The following is a 21,495-nucleotide window of genomic DNA, read 5'->3' on the forward strand; positions in this document are numbered from 1 at the left end:
ATCGCTTAGGCGGGCATAGATTTCCATTCTTTGGCCTTTTCATCATTGATCTACCCATACGGTTCGCCAAGCCTGCCTTTAATGAATCGAGTGCTTTGCATATGTTGTCGCTTGGTCGGATTCGGAAGCAAGCAATACGATAACCGACCGATTGTACATAAAATGTTTTGTCACCTAATAACTAGGATTCTGGTGGATAAACAGCGATATCGGCGTCAGAATCGATTCGTCATCCTCACGCCATCCTTTGTGCCGTTTATTCGTCCCGTCACGTCGTACAGTTACGTCGAATACCAACGGCGATGTGTTTTAAAATGTTCTTCCTACCAACACTTTCCCAGCGCTATTCGGTCGTTTCGAAATATTATATTAATGGAAAGATGGCAAAAGCCCTAAACTACGGAAATTATTATGGCCGCATTAAGTATAACGTGTGTTCGGCTAACTTTAAGTATGTTGTTGACTAACCCATAGCGTCATATTGATGCGTCTGTCCATCTGTCGTAATTACATGCTACTCAGATTTAAACAACAGTTACAGATATATAAAACGTTGTTTTATATATGGATAATTCTGAGTCTATACATCCGACCGATCATTGAAGAAGCTTAGATACTATAGCTTTATTTGTTCTCTAGTTTTATATATTCGATATGTTTAGCCGAGTAGAAACAACATCGTACTTACTCAACAATACGACCTTATCATAAGCTAAGTGAAGCTTAGTTTAAAGCAATACTTCGACAAGGCATTACGTTCCCAACTCGTCAGTCACTACCATTTGAATGATATTGCTCCATTTGATTATTGGCTTACAATCATTTGTTGACGTAAGCAACAATTACCGGCCACTTTCGGAGTGAGACGGAAGGACTGCTGCTGTTATACTTTCGTTGTCTTACGACGGTTCCGGTTAAAAGACCGATGCAACTGAAAATGCTGATGTCTTCTTCAGAGGTATCAAGCACCTGCCTGGTCAATAACTACATTGATATAAGCTGGCAGACCAGTGGCCCGAAGGGCAGCTGCAGGTTTTTTCTGCTCCGAGCGTGTGTGACCCACTACAATATTTGTGAATATTGTTCTTTTTACTAATGTCTTACGGCGAGAGTCGTCCGGAGTTATTTAGACGGCACAAAAGGATGTACAAGGTTAACCAACGACCGTCCTTACTATCTAGACCTGACTGTAAAAGGCGACGATCTAAGAGAGGCTGACATCGTCTTCTAGGCTATGATTTCGTTGACTGTACTGCTAATCATCAAAATACCTTGATAGATAGATTTTATTATACTTACGTTTGGACGAACACTTGAATACACGTCGATATAGCGCGTGTTATTACCAATAAATAATTTTTAGAAAAAATACACTCACGGATAGCACTACGATGGTTGCTTCGCAAAACAAACAGATTAGGCATTACTCGTTAAGACAAACGATTTCACATATTAGTATTCGCTGCACCCTGTACGTACTGCAATTGCAGTTAACCTTCGGAAGAAAAATTGCGGCTATATCAAAGTACTATTATAGTTAGAGTGTAAGGTCTGTGCACACACTTACGAGGCTGTATAAGAAATAGGGGCGGTCCATAGAGATCTACATTTGACACCGAATAATCATAACTCCATTCTGAAGGTCGTCCCTTTACAAAGAAATAGATTTCTCATTTATTTGAGTACATCGATTTGAAGAACACCCGATATGAACTGACTGCATTCCCAACAACAGACATCGAGCATGAAAAATTCGATTGGATATTATCAGCGAGGCTGGCTCGAAGGAGTAATGCATCTCCTGGAAGATTCTAAGATGGTACAAAGACTTTTTGTGAAAGGGCCGTTTAAATTCTTGAACCTTTGTTGGGTCCATGTTGCTCTATTGTCATCGTGCAAAGTAGTACAAGAAAAAAGAGTCCATACTGACTACGAGTCGACTGAAAAGCGGTTTGGATCAGGCCTTTTTGCGGTTACATGGCTAAATATGTATACTGCAAGCAGATGGTATAAGGTGTACGTATGAGGGCCTTTGGCTTTTGTTGCAGTAGCGCTCTCCTTTGTGAACTCGCTTGAGCGCGCCTTGTCTTAGCTACGCAAAAAAGCATTACTTTCAATGATGAACTACATTCAAGTACGAATAATGCACGCTTGAAGTTACTTTATCGTTATACATGCTCATCTATCAGCAGTCAAATACACCCGTTACTGAAGCAGAGTATATTTAGGGGAAAAAAAATGAGGAAATCATAGAAAAAAAAAAAAAACACGACTATTGTCATTCCTTCTCGGATACGAACGAATAAATCAAATGAGTTTTTTTGCCCTTTCTTGTTAACATCGTCTCGTTCCTTGTACCCTTTCATTGAGTCATGCTATCAATACAATTGAGTAGAAAGCTTCCTTAAGAATTTAATTAACTATTAGGCGGGGTCGTCGTTACAGTTGGTTCAATGTGACCATTTTAATGGGCCACCGCACGACATATGTCGTGATTACCCTATGACCATTAGGCAATGGGCTACAGACATGTTTGGCTTCTTCTATTCGAGGTGACTACTCTAACAATGACTCTTTGGAATAAAATGAGCAGCGTATTCCGCATAGCTAATAGCTGACTTCGATTTTTTTTACTAGGAGGCCATCACTAGAAGGCCGCGTACAGAGAAGATACATTTTTTCTTTATTCATTTTCCAAAAAATGATATGTTCATCTTTAATGTGATTCACGTTTATAGGCTGATAAGATGGCAACATGTCGTACCGAGTTGTTTGAAAAAAAGCTTTCTGCCCAACCCAGTCAACAATCTATAGGCACACTACAACAATGCCATGGTAGCTGCGACTTCAGGCCGAGGCCGTTTTTAACTCTTGCACCCTTCAGAAGGTTTTTCCAGTATTCTATAAACACACTTAATAAATGCTTGTCATATTATAATCACTGCATAGCCACTCTGTGATCACAAAAAGATACTGGTAGTTAAATAACTCCCGTCGTTCTCAAGCACTCTTCTTAGGCCGAATAGATATCGCTAGACACATTGTTATATAGAGCGCGAAATGATAATGCATTGCTTTATTTACATCTTATTGACCACCATGGGTCCATCTAACCTGTCTAAACTGCTAGTTTACCCATAAAAAGGGTAACCCCTGCGGTGGAGCACAAACAGCCCAGTAATATGTTGCGAGGATTCAATCTATCAAGGAGCTCTGTTCCGCGCACATGTACACAATTGCAGCACTAGCATCTAGTACGCCCTGTATACGTCGTATTGTGAAGATTATGACTATTATTTTGAGACTTTTATATATGTATATATATATACACAAACAAAACTTATGTTTCATAGATCAAGTATTACTCAATTTCGCACTGTTATCCAACTGGGTCTTGATGCGTTGCTTGTCCGGTATATGTGTAAAAATTGTCTATATGAGAGTTAAACTTTCGAAGCGGCCGATATTATTGCTTCACGCATTTTTTAATAGCAAGTTTGAATCATCAACTAGACTTTTGTACCAAAGTTTTATGCTATAACCTATATGTGCTTTCGATGTAGTCAGCGGGCCTTGCGTATTTTCATATTTTAGACTATCCCAAATGCAACTGGTCGGCTAACAAAAGATATACATATTATATATAAAAATTCAATACATTGCGTACTTAGTTTTTTATGTAGGAGTTATAAATAGCATAACGTGAAACACGTCTACAAGTACCTTCGTCTTCTTCTAGTCACTTATAACAGTATAGTGATAAATCTGCTTATTGGACGGAAATTAAGATGCCATATATATATATATAATATATATATATATATGTCATAAAATTTTAACATCGTCTAATTGTGATCAGAGGTTATTTTGGGCAGATAAATTCAAATTTAGGGCACAGATCTATTTTCGAAACTCGGGATTACAGAAACTCGGGTACCCAACGTAGATGCACATATATATTATATAATCGTATAATCATCGTAACTTTTCAGGTCCCTTTGTTTGCATTTCAGATTAACACAGAGTGATTCTTCTCGGCTCTTGTAAGTGATACGATTGTCATAAATATGTTTTTAGTAATTAGCGCGAGTGATGCGGGATCTATGAAAAACAGCTGTGCTTTATTGTAGCCTAATCCTAGCACATATCATTGTTACAATTATAAACAATATATACAATATTCGTTTTCCAAGTTTCTACTTTATAATCTGTGTTGGAAAGTCAGTGCTGCTGTGAATCTGTAACCAAGGATATGTTAATATTAATATAAAATGCATGACCTCTGTGCCGACTATGTGTTTCGGTCAGGTACTGTTTTTAAATATTGCTTCAGCGATTGACCGTTAACGTATAGGAACATATATTTACGCCTAGTTTTAGATCTGCCAATGTCTGCAAAGTTAATCGGCAACCATGCCATCACTGAACTGTCGTGGCAAGGTTTCATTTGTCTAGTGGGACTATGAAACAGGAAATAATCTAACCTTTAAGATCGTAATCAAGCAACTTCTGTGAGTTCCCCTTATTTCACACACCGAGTCTAGAATTTCAGACGAAGAGATATACTTGATGTTTATTAGGGTCAACAAGCTCTAGTCCCATAGTGGGGTTTACTATGCCAAATTTAATAGTCATAAGCAATTTCATTATTTTTAAAGCATACACCGACCGGATTTTTGAAGATAGATTGGCTAAATGCGAATTTCAACTTGCCGAAACCAGTGTAGTAAACAGTGAATTTATTGCTTTCTAGAGTGTTTTCCTCTGACTGAACTTACCTCTTCCTTTGTTGTTCGAACGAAAATATTAGTTGGAAAAGGTATGCCCAAGGGCTTTGCGTTTTGTCATGTTTTACTGTATCTTACAGACTATAAAAGAAATACTAGACGCACAATCTGCTCTTTATTTCGACCCATATCGACAGCACTTTGGCAAGCCATATGCGGCCCTCACTCGAGATGTCCCCCGGCGAGTGCGTGTCTGAGAGTGACGTCCTCCCGAACGGTTTAGGGGAGTTATATCTCAGTAGGACAAACTAAAATTTGCTGCAAACGTGGTCTTCTTGGAGAGACTTCTAAGAAAGTTATTTCGTTATACTGTGAAAAAAAAACTATCGATAGATCGTTACCTAATTAAAGGTTCTTTCTTAAACAATAATTGCTTTTAGTCCGGAAGTTCAATGATGGAAGCTTAGAAAAGAGCAGCTTCAGTGTTTCGACATGGTAGTCTTCACTTAAGGTTCTCCGACGCAGCGAAACCGATAAGTTTAGGGGACGATTAGTTAATAATTGCATTCTACGTTTAGCCTAGTATGTCTGCCCATTACCTAGTCACCGTTCCAGGTATCGGTCGTATATCGCGGCAAGTAGGTGCTGAACTGGACGTGCCGTTTAGACCGACATATTTCTTTATATTCGTATAGGGATAGCTGTTATTTAATCTAATTTGGCTCAGTTCAACGTTAAGCTGAATTAAGCGAGTTTCTTATGCCAGGACGTGCCATGAACAGTGAACACTTAACGCAATTGTTTACCACCTTCATTAAGGTGTTCAGACGATATAACAGTACACGAAGATTATAGTTCAGGATTTCGAGCCGGGAATCCTGATTGCTGATTACCTTTAGAAGCAACATTTTTCCCTCATCTCAAATAATGCAGAATAAGAAAAAAAAAACAGCTTAGCAGCAGCCTGCACAACGGCTGAGGTGCATTTAGTTTAAACCACGCTAAGCAAATACCGTTTAAGCGGAAATTTATGGAAAAAATATTACTGTATTAAAAGCTTCCATGGTCTAATTTATTCAGTAAACTAAGGTTTAAGTATCTGGATGTATGGCTCAAGTGATAGTACAGGCCAGAGCTGTTCAGACATTTAAAATTTTCGAAATTATAAAAAAACTCTATTACTTCATGGCTTTTGACCCGCCAATATCGTCGCTAGTACATCAAGGTTGTTATATGATAAAGTCAAATTCTTTTCGTCATAGAAACCCAAATAGATCTGTGTGACAAATTTAGTACTACAGTAAACCGTATTGAATCGCGCCTTACGCGATTTCCTTTAGAAACGTCTGCATTAGCAGTCTCCTAAGGCCTTAGTAGTCTACACTCAAAGGCTATTTTACATCACCTTTAAGCTCCACGGCATGTCGTGGTAGAGACAGAAAAGCTCCTTGTATTTGCCTTCGCAAATCTGCTTACGTTCAATTAGTATAATATTGAAAACAAGACTGAGAGAATAGGTTTTATCTTCTTCGATGCCAGTTCGGTTGCATTTCATAACAGTAGCAACAGGAACGACAGATACATGGAAGTCGATAACAAGAACCTTCGCAGTGTCATCAGCTCAGAATAGTCTCGAAAATACAATTACAGGAGAACTACATTGAACTTTGCATACGATAGATGGCCAATGATATTTACGCGATTTCTAGCCTTTGTCATTGCGATTATACGTATGCATACAAGCATAGGACGCGTCACGAGAACAATCGAATACTTCTCAAGATCGAATGCTGCGGCACATAACGCACGGCGTGATGTCGAATCATGCGTACATACATCGATTGCTAAATAGGATGAAAAGAAAAGCTTGCCTTGGCGGCTTTTGCGTGCATAATGCCTTTTTCGCTATACGATAACAAAAACTACTACTCGTTACTAGACAAGATTTTTGTTGTCAAACGAGGCACCCATCATTAGCATACACGAGTGCTCGCCTCCATATATGAAGCTGTCAGATGGTCATACAGGTTTGTCCTCGGAGGGGTTACGCTAGGGTTTGAGGTTGGAAAAAATAAGGTCATACGCCCTTTATTACATGCGTAAGGGATTTTTGAACAAGAACCGATTTTCCTTCTCTATTTAAAGTTCATTATTTGGAATGAGCTTCTCTAAGACGAACAGGCCAGTGTTTACCTTTCCTCAATCTAAGGCATTAAGCTTATCGTTTGTAACTTTCCAGGTTGTGGCAGGCTCATTTAGTTATTAAAACACTTATTGTTGCTTTTTTGGCCATCGGCTATCATCGGTGTACAGAAAATATGCTTGTAAATACGCAAGTACAAATAATTTTGGCGCCTGTTAGTTTATACTGCACACTGTCAATAGAGTTTGAGTGATTTGAGTCGGCGCTGCGGTGTTATGCTGGAAGCCTCTGATGTACTCAATGTATACAATAAGGACGTTTAGCGCTTAAACACTTCATCGATTAGGTAACGTGATTATTTGAATATAAGGTGGTCAATTCATATTCAGGAAACTATAGTATCTGAGCATGAGCTGAGGCGATGAGAAGCAGGTTCGTCTTTACGTCGCCAGGGCAGAGTACATGTGTTAAAAGGGAAGCAGAAGCATGTCCAGAGCGTGCCGCTTATCCCGAGCAGAAATGCATCCAAATTTGCATTATATTTTCTATGAAAACTTAACGATATTTCATGCGTATTTCAAAAGGACTATTAAGATAATTATTAAAACGTCAAAAGCAAACAAATATAAATGTAAAAATTATTTTTTGCCTTTCGGCTTTTGAGGCTCCAGTCCTTCCAAGATAAACTTATTGGAAGAAGCTGCTCACCGGATTGTGTCAACTACATGAGACAAACGTATGAGTTAATTTCTACTGCAACAACTTGTATTAGATATGTTAAGAGGTAATGAAATTGCTGCATCAAGTCTTCTAGGTTGAGACTCTTCTGGTTTCAACTGGGTTCGAAATGTTATAAAAGACATTTTTTGTGCTTTAGATGTGTTCAAATGAGCTATATATACATAAATTTAAAAAAAAACGCACCGTAAATAATTGACCCCTATTCCACTGACCTTTGGTTACTTAACATTTGATGTACAAATATATTCGTATTCACGTAGCATGACTATTGCATGAAGTAAAGCTTAATCAGTGCAAACGTATCCTTATTCTTCTTTACGATATCGTGTGTGCTGATGCCTTAGTAGGGTCTTTGTCGGAGACAAAAGCTCTCTGCTAAGGACAACCCTAACATCTAAATAGGTAGGTGGGGTTTAGATGGACGGATCCGTAAATCGCCATTGATTTGAGCTGTGCTTGCTGCTGTCGCTGTCAGGCTTCCTCTGAATCGTCGACATTTGTAATCTAATTTGATTCAGCCTGCACTTCAATCTTATACATGATCGATCTAGTTTGGCGTTGATAAAATTGCCGCCCCGCTCATTCCCGCTGCGGCCGTTCCCTGTGGTGAAACCAATTTGAACGACAATATTACTATCGTTTAATTGGTACAAAATTCAAGCATATTTTCATGCGACCCGGTAAGTGACCTAGGCCAAACGTCGATGAGTAGAACATTTGAGTGGAGGTAACGAGATGTCTGGAGTCGCCGAGGGAGGGACTGATGGTCCACAACTTAAGGGTCAGCCCAAAAGGACAGTGACATTTTGGAGTTGGAGGGAGAGTAGAAATCGCTAAACGAGTGTGGGAAGGACATAGGGCCTGGAAACTACTGACGACGAACGTACGCAGAGGGGTAGAAGAGAATAGCGGCACGAATGTCCAAATCGGCAGCAACGATTGCAAAAATAACGAGTCTGAATTTCGGCGCCTTCGGCAGCTCCCACAGTGTTTCTTGTCTTTTTGAAATGTCTAATTCCATATTTAGATCGAGTGGTACCTGTAGTCCTACGCCCAGTCAAACTTACCCGCAGTCCTTTCGTCACTTATCGCTGCGTCAACTGCTTCTTACCGATCTACCACAAATCAACACAGTATATAAAGACAAAGGGGAGTAAGAGGTCAAGGCATAGACGGGGGGGGGTCATTTTGAATCTCCGTACGGAAACAACATTCGATAAGCTCTTGGTAAAACTGTGGCGACATGCCGTTGTCTTGATTTAGCTTTGGCCGCTTCGCTCTGCGAACACGCTGATCAAACCCTTTATCTGTGCTGGCAAATATTTACGGGGCATCGCTAGTCCAAAGGGATAAACGATAGTTCGAATCTGCCAAATAATGCTCGAGAAGGTGACTAGGTTTAGGTAGGTTGGCCAGGCGCACGAGATCGGGTCTTGGTGATTATGGTAGTCACCGTTGGACTTTAGTCTTAGGCAGGCATGGCTGAAAGAAGAAACGGGCTCCATCATTCTGTAGGTGAGGAAGACGTGAGACAAAAAAAATGAATTACCCTATTTAACAAATGTAGCCCGTCTGGATATTGCTCCGTCATCAGATGAGATTGTTATTTTGATAATGCTCCGCTAACTGTCACTACTGAGAAATACTATAGAGACATTTTGTTGGCCTTTGTTATTAGAAAAATGAGGAAATCATTAATTATTGTTTTAATAACAGGTAACAGGTTTTTCATGTTTTACCCAAGATGGGGTCGTTAATTAATCATTTAATTATCAGGTCTGTATATATATATATATATATATATATATATATACACATACATACATATTTCAATTTAGCAATCTTAGCGTACGAATCATGGAAGAATAGCCGCTAGTTAAAACTGGCAGATCACTGCCTATCGCATTGCGAATGCCTGTGTGAGGAAACTTTTTCTGGCCCTATATCTCTGTCATCTATCCTGCCCATATTTATTATGTCTGTTAAATACTCTTTTCATATACTACGTTATTACCAATGAACATCCGCTAACAAACCCTATCGAAAATTGTCAGTAAGACAACTAGTAAGATATGTTTCTGGATATGCCTGAAAAATATCCTCATACACTGACCATCACATAACGACGAGAGACATACGGAACGCCGTTACATAGGCTTTCGTTGGCATACGATCCAGATTACTGTAGCTTTGCTTTTTTAATGTACCGTAAATCACTCCCGTTATAAAGCGAGCTATAATTATCATATATTGAAATCATAATTTTGTATAGCAAAACGTAGCTAATAATAATTGTTGATAGGATAACGACGATCATCAATAGTTCTTAGAAATACGCCCTATTTTAGCCTATGCCCCATAAGTTTTGGAAGTCAGATTCAAAAATTGTTGTTGCACCTGTACATTAATAACATCTGCATATATATTTTTTAAAAGTATCATACACGTAAAGGGTGCCCCATGTTTCCCTAGAGATAGAAGGAAAAGCTGTAACGTGGCATAAAAGCTAGTTTTTTTTTTATTCTAGCTAGGCCTGTGATCGATTTTGCCACGACAAGAGGCTACTAGAAACGTTTTCCGGTGTCTTGTACCAGTGCATATAGTGATATATTAGGAAAAATGTACTATTTATATCATAGCGCATTTAACATCTTTGAATAAAGGTTTTAATTAAATCGGTTACAAGCTGAAAAAATATACTGCTTGAAGAGAAAATATTATCTGTCTACACTGCTGCTGCACGCGGTTCGATGACGCAGTCGAACAAATCTTTCTTGCGATATGGAAAATAAAAGCAAGCAGACGACAATTGATTGGAGCATGTATATTAGTTCTAAACAGACCATCGTAGCGAGGTTTGTTTACTTAATTAAACCATCAGCTTTAAATGCAATCACACATACGCATTTCTACCAGACCTTTCTTTGGTCCCTTTAAACTGGTTCAATGGTTAAATCGAGCCTTTAAGAACGACTACTAATGCCATTATTCTCACAGTCCCGCATCTTTTATTGTCGACAACGTTTTGCGTTTCGCTCGTTCGTAATAGATTTTTTTCGTAAAAAGGATCGATGGCTTAAAAACAGCGTTGACGACTCGATTTATCGTGCCCTATCCTATGCAAGAAGCGCCTCAGGACTAGATGCAACATACTAACCAAAGTATGATTCAAAGGTTTCATTTAGATTTTTGACGATGACGAACTACTCAAGTGGCTGTCGGACAAAAATAGTGCGAATATGATTGCGAAAGACGTGTGTCAAATGACGTGCTCCAGCAGACGTGCTCTTCTTTAAGATTATTTTAAATGAATAGAAATAATGGAGGAACGGAGGGAGAGGTAAGGGGGAATCGCTGCCGTGCTCATCGGCGCACGTTCGAGGCGTACGCTCACACGTTTCGCCTTCGTCCCAGCTAACTCCAGGCTAGTGGACTCAACTAGATAGAAATTCTCAATATGAAGTTTACTCACCGAGAGTGAAAGTCTAGAAAAACTCGTTGGCGATAATGGATCTCAGCGATATTGCAGTATTTTGTTCAGCTGTTATTCAGTGCATGTAGATCTGCTACTCAAGGATTTGCATCGTGCACCCGTCTGATCCGTCGAAAGAGATCTTCATTTCTCGAAGACAAAAAATTTTTCAGATATCAAGTCTCATTCCAACGTCGTATCTCTTCTGCTGCTGCTGCTGCAAGGACAACGATGTATTCAAATTGCATGGTGGACAATAGCTTCAGACAACGTTTGTTGCGGAAAATTCTTTTCGTTTACTCCTATTGAATATCTAGCTACGGATACACTATCTAGCTAAAGAAGAGCTTTTCCTGATTGGCGAACGAAAAGGTTGCTTACCTTCATATATATATGTCTGTGCATATAGTCGAAAAATATTATTCAAAATTAGAACTTCTCAAGCGTTCTACGTTGTGTTGAAAGGCTTGTCCCATATCCGTCGAAGAGTCGACGGGATCAACTCACTTCGTAGTAGAAGAAAAACTGTGAACAAATGTCTATTATGATGAAATTTAATCATCAGTATGCGTGCATTTGTGTGTACGTGAAAATTGATTCCCGTCCAAAGAAACTGATCACCGTCCCATAAGCAGTTGCCACTAAATGCTGTGCACGTTGTCCGGCCATGAAACTCGAACAAGGCCAGCCGACGGAATAAGAAAAGACTCTGGCTAACTCCATCAAGATCCTGGAGTGAGATCGCAGTTTTAGGGCGCGATAACCGCTTTACAACGCTCAACGTGGAGTAATTTTTAAGAAAAACTAACGTGATATTTGCTTGCTTAGCCAGCAACAGCCCGACCATGTAAAGGGAGCGGCGAGAGTCAAAGCGAGCTCTTTCGTTCGCGATTACTTCGCTCTTCACTGGCTGAAAGAAAGAGCAAACAGAGAGTGCAATAGAATTTTTCAACGACGTGAAACAAAAACTGCTGAGAACCTTGATATTGACGGGAACACTGCCGTTGAGCTGAGTTTTTCGAAATATTCCCGAAAACGTTCGTTAAGATAAATCCGTCGAGGATAGAACAGATAACGACGTATGAAAAGTCAACGCAGAGTGATAAAGACATGGGGAGATTAGTCAAGATGAGATCATGGACAAAGATCATCACTGTATCGTTTAGTAGCTTGATTTGATTCATTATTCGGATCAAAACAGAAAATGACACGGGGCAATATCTGAATGAACACACGCAACCGCTTGTAATGAAAAGTATCTTGCAGATAAGACAAATAACACAGTTATTTAGCAGATATTGACATGAAATTCCTATGTAAAACCAAGCGCACATCAGAGTGACCGCCGGACGAGGGGCAACGCTGCACGAGCAAATCACCCAATGTAAGGCCTGCAACGTTATAGAAGAAGTAAATATAACAAAATAGGTACTCTAATAAATGAATTCGGCTGACTTCGTGTTAACTTGAAAATGAATTGGTGAGTAGAAGAATCTGACGCATCAAACCCTTAACGTGTGTAACTTGCCGAGCTAGCTTTTAGGTTTACCTGATCTCGAGTAAATGTTTCTGTTTGGTTTTTTTCGTGTCAACTGAATATTCTTTAACATCCTCGATTATTTAACGAATTCCTCTCCTCAATTCGGTGCAGCTTAAGCAGACATTCGAACTTGCAAAGTGCTCTCGAACCTTCTGCGAGCTGTGACCGACCTTTTCTAGAAAAACGAAAACTTATGCTAGAAACGTCCGAATTTCCATTAAAAGATGTAAGGCCAGCTTATGTAGGCTCATGTGTTACAGTCTCCAAAAGCTTAGAAAAAAAAAACGAAAAGTCTCTGAAACTTTTGCCTAGGGCAGATGTTGAAAGGAGCGCCAGGCACTTACGCGTGCTAGTCGTCCATAGTAATGTAGTTCCTCATTCCGCAACTACCAAATCATTTTGAAATCTTACCTAGTGAATACTAATCGAAATTGATTTTGTTTAGTATGTATCTACATTAACTATTTAATCTCGAGCTTGGATAACCTAGTATTAAACGCACATAAATTAGATCTTGATAAAATCATCTGATAAAATTATGTTTGGGTTTTTTTCCAACAACTTACAATCGAACTACCAATTTGACGCATAACTTTTATTATTCACTCCTCAATCTAGACTGTCAAATGTGCCAGGTAAGCAATCGGCTATTGTTTTTGCGAGTTCGATAGTAGCGATGACACGTAAAAGCCCTGCTCTACTTGGTGGTTTCAGTCTAATAAACAGCCAGTGGTACCATTGACGCAGAATCTTACGCTATGGTAGTCAAAGTCGGTAATGATAACTTAATTGGGACTTTACCTAGGTGTACGGACCTACTTTTTCGGCTGTACTAGCATTAAAATGAGGTAAATATCACAGAAACTTAAGAGGCCACTACTAGGTGTCGTATGTACAAGATTACCAATCAATGCAAAATGAACGAAGTAATCTATCTACATAAGTGTTTCTACTTCACGCTGTCTACCTAATAATATTTGAATTAAGGCTCAACTATATGACACGACGCCATTAATGTGCAGAGCTTTGCAGACTGTGCGCAGGTATTCATCACAAGGCACGTATAATGTACCGATTGGTTGAAGCATGGCCAGTCATGATTGCCAATCTCTGTAATAAGTAATTCATTCGCATAACAGCTGACATTATTTTCATATTCAGGAGACCATTAAAGTGAATTATATAACAACTAAACACGGACCGTCTACTGGAAACGTAGCAACTATGGAGGTTTGTTGAGTATCATAGTACTTTTCAATTGCAACCGCGGCAAGAAAACATCAAAAACATAAAAAGCTTTCTTCCGTAAAACAAATGTTTAAGCAACAATCGTTTTCCACAAAATATTCGTGCTCACATGGTTAATTAAATATGACAAACTAAAGGTTTTGAAAAAAGACGGTCAAACAGTGCGTTGTATTAGCGCAAGTACATCTTTTCATTGCTTCTCAGCCTCGTCCATGTGGCAGCAAAACTTCGAAAGAGGTAAATGCTATGGAGAGGTTAAGCCAATATGGCCGTAAAAGAACGGTCTGGACGATACACTTTTACAATGCAAAGTACGCAGGGATACAGGTCTGTAATCTGACATCCGCCCTTCAGCGTCAAACAACTGACAGCTTCATCTCGTGGCTTTCGTCAAAGCAGTCACGCATATAGTGACAGCTTTTGTCACTGAGACAACGATCACCGTTCATTCCACGGGAATGAACCATACGGGAAAATCTCAACGTAAATAGGGTGTTGACGATGCTTAAAGACCTACTTTCTAAGATGCACCTATATGTGCACACGAAACTTTGTTGCCTTAAAGAGAATACGTCCAAGAACAGGCTATATTTACTGAACTAAAGTATTGCAGAGGAAATTTTTGCCGAAACGTTTTGAGGCATTAGAGTGTGAGGAACGTTTTGAGATGTGAAACCTCCACCATTTTGGCTATATCGTTATATTTATTTAGGCTTAGTGCGGTGAACCATACATTGAATACAGTTAAAGTGGAACAACCCCAGTTGACTCATTGCATTAGGTACCCCACAGTGGAGGCTTAGCGGTAGGCAAGAAGCAAATGTAAACGCGGCCGTGAGAAAGGAGGCTTTAAACAGGATTAAATTTTTGTAGATTTCATCTTTAAAAGCTAGTGGAGTTCCATGCACAAAAGGAAATCAACGCTGAATGTGAGGGACAGACGAGAGATGCCGGTGCCTAAGCACCCTTAAGGGATTTTTACGCGCCAGCGAAGGAACGCGCTCGTTGTATTGTTTGGCCTACAAAATAGATCGCATATAGAGGCGATGTTCGTACGATGTCAAAGGAACGATAGCAGCTCGAAGAAACCAGTAACTAATGAAGTCGGGGTCACCAAAGGGCTTTAACAGCCTGAAATGGAAGCGGCTGGCCTGAAATCGAAATTTTTTAGCGAAAGCTGTTTACAACAAGCAGCAACGCAATCAACAGAGCTAGCCGCGGGAAAGCTTCCCGAAATCATTGAATAGTCACTGGCGAACAATGGAAAATCGTTTTGATAAAGGCTTTTCTGAAGTTTAAGCCTCGCTGTTTCTTGCAAACCTACTACTGGAAAATAAAAATTTTGACCGGAAATTAGCTCCACCGACGTTACGACGCAACCGTTGAAGTTCGTTTGTTGTGCGAATCATCATTGCAACCCACTTGGCAATAAAACAATATTAAAGCTCTTATTATGATTAGAGGAGCCATAGGTCATTCTTAATCTGTAGGTATTCCTTAGTTATTCTTCCACCGGCTTACTCGTCAGCTGTTAGGGTTGATTAGTAGAAGAGAGGACCAACACAGACGTAAGTGCAAACGAGTATGTTGGTAATCACAACTTCATATGACCTAATATAAATATATATGCTATAACATATAAATATCCGAGTAAGCCTATCTTATTTTTACGTTGCGTAACTATATTTATTTAAGTAATGACTATAATTAATTAACTAAGTAAGTCGATGTACTGGCTCGAACGCCTGAATCTATAGCTCACTCGTTCAAGTTCGGCCAATGACTTATACTGTACAACCAATGTACTTGAATAGAAAAGCAATAATAATTGTAATCCTCAAACAGCTATCAAGATATTGAATAATAACTTAAGCTGCTCTTTTATATTGGCGAAATAAGTTTATCGTTGTCTTAACTCGCGTTTCGGCATGACTTGTAGGAGTTACGCCATTACGAACGTTGAAGGAGCTTTTGATCAAATCCATCTCACGGTTTTTGAGCAATCCTTTTCCATTGTGCTATTGGCCACCGCTTTGTTAACACAACAATGAGTTTGTACGTGCTGTGATTTGGCATTGAACAAAGTGTATCGCTACAGAAAAACAATTGAAAATAGCATAATTGAACTGGTTACTCATCTTTTAATCGGTAACTTTCCCGCATAGCAATTTAGCCGGGTCAACATTTAGGTGACGCGTTAGTGGCTGCGGGGCATCATCCATAACCCTCCGTCCGCTGTCAACGTGGCCGATTTGCCCTCATTACAATCCCGCGACGTTTGCCGCGCATAGATATTGCTAATGAGATGGCAACTAAAGATAAATGTGAGTAACATTATCACGAAGGAGATAACAGAAAGTATAGGGCTAGACGCTAGTCGTAGCGACAATTATTATCGAAAATATAGCTAAAGGGTATGCGCCTATGATTTTTAAGCTTCGTCGGGCTATCGTTGGAGCTACACTATTAATACCGTTGAAATACTTTCGAAGCGTGCCAAATACCCGAATATTGTTACAACTGATTTTCTATTTCCTGTAGCTTTTAGTCACTGTGCTTTATTCGATGCACGTTTCCACCCGCTATTTTACTGCTAGTACTTCGTTGCTCTTTTTCTAAAAAAATAACGATGGACTCCGCACACGCGGGACTAAGCAAAGAACACCAATGAGAGCTACTGACTTACGGTGACGAGGGTGTAATAATACTTCTGTCATCACTTACGCGTCTCCAGCCTACTTTATATATGCTCAATTTAATCTAGCGCACAATGTATCGTCGTTACAGATTAAATCTCTGAGGTGTGATATGTCTAGTCAATTCACTTTTGTAGCCCTAATCAAAATTCCCTTTCAGAGCTAAATCGTTTTAAGATCAGAGTATTCACTGTCTTGTTTAGAGATCTGGATCTAAACTAGTTCATGGATAATGAAAATGCATTTTCTATCTTCGTCAAATATATGCACTTTGAAATTTTTATATGCTTTATATCAATCCAGAGACATGAACCCCATTTGGGAGAGGCTTTTGTGTTATATTGTCCTGGGCTTATAACCTTATTCTGACCCTTTGTCAATTTCGTGGCTTGATATAAATATAAAGACAATAATTTCCTATGACGTAGACCTCGTAACAACTAGTAAGCGCCATGAGTTGTGTGCATTAATATGCAACAATTTTTTGGCCACGATGATCATGGTCCTTATATCGTTCGGTCGATAAGCAACTTTTTCCAGTCGTATCATCCTTGAGTCTTTCGGTATGTCCACCCAAAGGTCTTTCATATCATCAACATGGCCGTCGCACTGCTTCTTATTCACATGAAGGTCATAGCTCTATTTTTATCTTGATATACTAAAAACAGTCATCCTTAAAGGTGTCCTTAAAGATTATGCTCGATACGCTATCGCAATGGCTCAGGAATTTGCGTCTCTCACAGACGAGCTTTAATACGCTTGTCGCAGCCGTCCGTACAATGCGCAGGCGAGCTAAGTTACTACTTGCGATCAATGTCTGGATCGACATTTGATAAAGATCATGTCTGCAAGTGCTATAGTAGAATACAGGCGAAATGTGTTGCATGATGTACTAACTATAATACTCTGCTCAGCTACTAGGCCAGCCGGCTGGCCTGCTTATTACCCGTTTATGTGCCTTCGTCCAGAGCAGCTGCTTGGACTACCAGACTTCTAAACAAAGGTATGACGTCGGCCCGGAGCTGATCATATTTGCTGGAAGAGACTCTCGGAATGAAAGTTGGTTCCTGAACAAAAAAAGTCAACTGCCCTTTATTTGGTATGAAAGGGAGCCAGCCATATCTCAGTTGACACGCTAAGATAATGGCTATAAACTAACACTTGTAGCGAACGCGTTGTGGGCGATTTTGCATATACTTTCGGTTCAGCGAACTGTGGATTACTTAAATAAATAGTTAATGGTTAGGACACTGCTGTAAAGGTATGCTAACTCACGCGCCTGCCGAAAATGGAATCGGTTACGTGAGCGTAAAAAAATATTGGTTATGACATTCTATGTATGCAAAACCAAGTATTTGGAATAAATAAAAAGAACGTATCGCTATTATAAATGAAGAATTAGGATAAGGCTCCAGTTTGTAGCTACGTCCGTATATAAGGGTTCGTTTCGCATCGGATGTCTGACCTCTATGTGACTGGAATTTAATATTATTCATCAAAGAACTCCAATCGATTTTTTTTGCTACAATTTCCTTTATTGACAGTACCTCTTTCGATAACGTAAACTTATACTATTAGTCCGTCCTCGCAACCCGTTTCATTATGGCCTTTCTTGTCAGGCTTCGTGGAGACACAGAGGACAACCACAGAGATCAAAAACTTTTTTCAGTGCGCGAACCGCTATTATGAACCTACCTTCGCGAATGAAAGGTTGAAATTAGCATTGATCTTGTTTCTCACACGAGATGATTTCTCTGGGGACATTGAAGAACTTTGTGCGCTTATAGAATCGCCAAGAAAAAAGAGCATATTTCCTTTAAACAAACTACTACCTCGAGGATTTTCCTAGTCCTTAGGAAGGCGATGCGCGTGAGACCGCTGAGGTGTCCAACCGCGGTATCGAGCATAAGGATTTAATTGCAGTTTAAGAAATATGTAGTTTTCTAGCAACTGTGGCTACTGTTTTCGTATATATGAACCCAGATAATTCACGTTATGTTACGCATAAATGGATCGATTGGTTTGTTTTCTTTTTCTCACTGAAATAAACGTTGCCACAGGGGTTTTATCGCTGTAATACCGATTTTACATTGTGCTATGAAGATCTGCCGCAGTCAGCCTTCATGTTTCATAGAGCTATCTACACCCGCTGCAAGCAAGCTAAAAGTCATAGGGTGGATCTTCGTCCAAAGGGGATGCGTGCTAATTTGTAATCATTCGGTGTCTTCAATAGGCATTTGCTTGAAATGTGCTATACGAACAATTCGAAGACTACAGCTGTTGTGATTGTCAAATCATTATCTGGTCGATCCCGGCATGGCGCGTGCATTATTTGAATCGCGTAGCTTTGAAGCATGTATCTGGTACGAAATAAAATAGTGCTTCTGTCCACTAATTTACGCCTCATATGTTTATATAATCTGTATTACCTTATGTCATCAAATACCAATTGTCGTAGATAAAGTAGACGAGTTGAAGACAACATGATGTCCTTTGCCAATTTGAATTCGTTACGTACTAAAAGTGAGCTCATTTTCAAGTTCCTTCATCTTGTGATATTCTTTTCCATTTTATTTGCTACAAAATTGTAGCTCTGTATAGTGAATTTATCTGTGTGTGTATGCGAGAGGTCATTATATAGCTGCCTCGTTGCCTCACCCCTATGCCGTTGACACTTATTGCTGCTAATAATTGCCCTAGGTAATTAATATTACCACGTACTCTTTAATCTTTCTTATTTTTTAAACCTTTAGCCGTTTTTAGAAATTGCTTCATTATTCTAGTCTGTGGAGTTCGTAGTTGTTGCTAACTAGCCTGAAAAAGCGTCCACGTTGGCCAATTTATACGTACCTAAGTAGTACCACCAAATTAGAACAAGACCGAACTTGCAGGCCGTAAGAACACACATGTAGGTATGTAATGTATGTATATAATGTATGCATGTGTATATATCTCTACCGTGTATGCATCTTTCTTATCTATTCAAGCCACTTTACTGCTACTACTGCTGCCGCTGCTAGTGATATTGTCGGTTTTCCCTTCAGTGCTAGCTGCGGCGGTTCTGTAGCTAGGTGGATGGTCATCTAATTGGGTCGAGAAGGGTGGATAAGATCTGTTGCTCTGGTCAACCTTTCGTAGCAACCGTGTTACAGTTATGCGGTTGTACCTGGTCGGTAACAATGACGTCAGCGGTGGCCGCATGGGCCGTGGACACGTTATAGGCACAAAGATCTTTTCAAGCTTCGCCCACCCATGTCTTTCGATGGTCTCCTTGACATCAATTTTCCAATTCTCTCTCTGTTTCTCTGCATTTCTATCTACTTACATCTAAATGTCTGTGAAAATTTAGATAAACATAAGGCGATAGGTTGCACTTTTTTGTCGTTCATTCGTTTCAGTTGTATCCAGTGGATAGATCTCAGGAAGGTGCTTTCGCTGATCTTGTGACCCATTACGTGGGCTAGTTTCAGGATCGATCAAATGCCAGTTTGATCTGTGTCCCTAAACAAGGACGACAATGTAAATCAGAGCGCAGCGTGATCGCGTGCGCGAAGCTTCATGCTGACTGCGTTGCATCGTCCGTCATTTCCTTCATTCTACTGACTGAGCCGATTACCAGATGGGTGTGGTACTCGCGGCATTACATACGAGTTCGCCTCTGTCGCCTTCCTCATTCTACTCACCCCCCTTGGTATTCGGCAACCCGCAGACTATCCTTCCTATACACTAGATCCCGCGCTCTCATTGTATTATTTTTCCGCTTCAATAGAGACGAGTGAAAGAGTGAACTGTTTCTTTCGTCCGACCTTCGCGGCGATTGGGTGAGTCGTCGATGGTGGCGCAGTCGTAATGGCCTTTGCTGCATTTGCGACAACTAGTCCAGTACCGTGTAGAACCCGTTGTCGGTTTTGCTGTTTCGGCTTGGAATTCTGAAGGTAATTTTCCTCTCGAAACAAGAAGCGAAAGTCGCGCTGACTAATGAATTCCTAAATTGTTAAGAACCGCCCGAACTCTTACAACCTGGTACGCAGGTTTGACACGGATCTTACGGAACGACATCAAAGTATGGGAGAACCTAAGTCAGTGACGATGGAGTGAGTGTTGACGCTCGTGAGCCCAATAAGTGAAGTCAGTCGCGCGGAAGTGGCTAGGCACAATAGCGGGATGGATGGCGTACTGTTGTGAAATTAAAGTTGTGTGCAACAAACAGGTTAGGTTTAATTAAATGCGGAGCAGAAGTAGCACCAGCCCTGGAGCATACATATCTTTTCGGCCAATAAAAGAAGGAATACCTGCAAGCAATCGGTAAACAGAATCCGCTGAGGGTAGACCAGATTGTCCTGTTTGCTCTACGGCCGAATAGGTAATCGCATTTTAGTTGGTATATAGATGCGCACGTCCCGGAGACGTGTATGTATTGTATCTATATTAGACTGTAGCATAAGCAAGGTTGGATGTATAAAAAAAAAATGTAATCATTCACATATAGTTATCTATATCATGTACAGCCATATACACCAATGCGTAAAGCAGCAGATGCTCACTGAGACGGAAGGTCAGATAACCTGGTAAAAGAAAGACCTTTCAAAAAGAAGAAAGACCTTTCACTAAAGAGCCAATATGTGTGCATATTTGCTGGGAAGTGCTGAAATAGTAACAATTGCGAGATTTGTGTAATAGCTTATTTTTGCATGCTAAAATCAATTAACAGTAATTAAGTACCAGTAATGAGGTAGTTTAATAATTACAAATTGTCTTAGTGGTGCCTAAATAGATAAATCACGTCTGATTTTATCACATTGTTACTGACATCTGACATTCGAACATCACGGACGAAAGATCGGAATCATACATGACGCAAATAAAGATGAAAAAGGCCAAAGGGGAAGTAGTGGCTGCGATTAGTTGGAAAGGTAAACGTTTCAAGT

At 39.9% G+C, this 21,495-nt stretch overlaps 1 protein-coding gene and 1 long non-coding RNA gene across 6 annotated transcripts in view; one reads left to right on the forward strand and one right to left on the reverse strand.

Annotated features, from left to right (window-relative positions):
- The window catches only part of Ktl (BTB/POZ domain-containing protein Ktl), a 103,307-nt gene that overhangs the window by 40,586 nt on the left and 41,226 nt on the right, over positions 1-21,495 (reverse strand). The window lies entirely within an intron of this gene.
- Positions 1-21,495, forward strand: part of LOC147758817 (uncharacterized) — a 55,075-nt gene that overhangs the window by 29,107 nt on the left and 4,473 nt on the right. Inside the window, exon 5 of the long non-coding RNA XR_015319400.1 lies at positions 4,014-4,043. This is a non-coding gene — a long non-coding RNA (uncharacterized LOC147758817). The remainder of the gene's footprint in view (positions 1-4,013; positions 4,044-21,495) is intronic.

Source organism: Varroa destructor, unplaced genomic scaffold (assembly GCF_002443255.2).
Source record: "Varroa destructor unplaced genomic scaffold, Vdes_3.0 BEIS01000001.1, whole genome shotgun sequence".
In the NCBI taxonomy this organism is placed as follows: Eukaryota; Metazoa; Arthropoda; class Arachnida; order Mesostigmata; family Varroidae; genus Varroa; species Varroa destructor.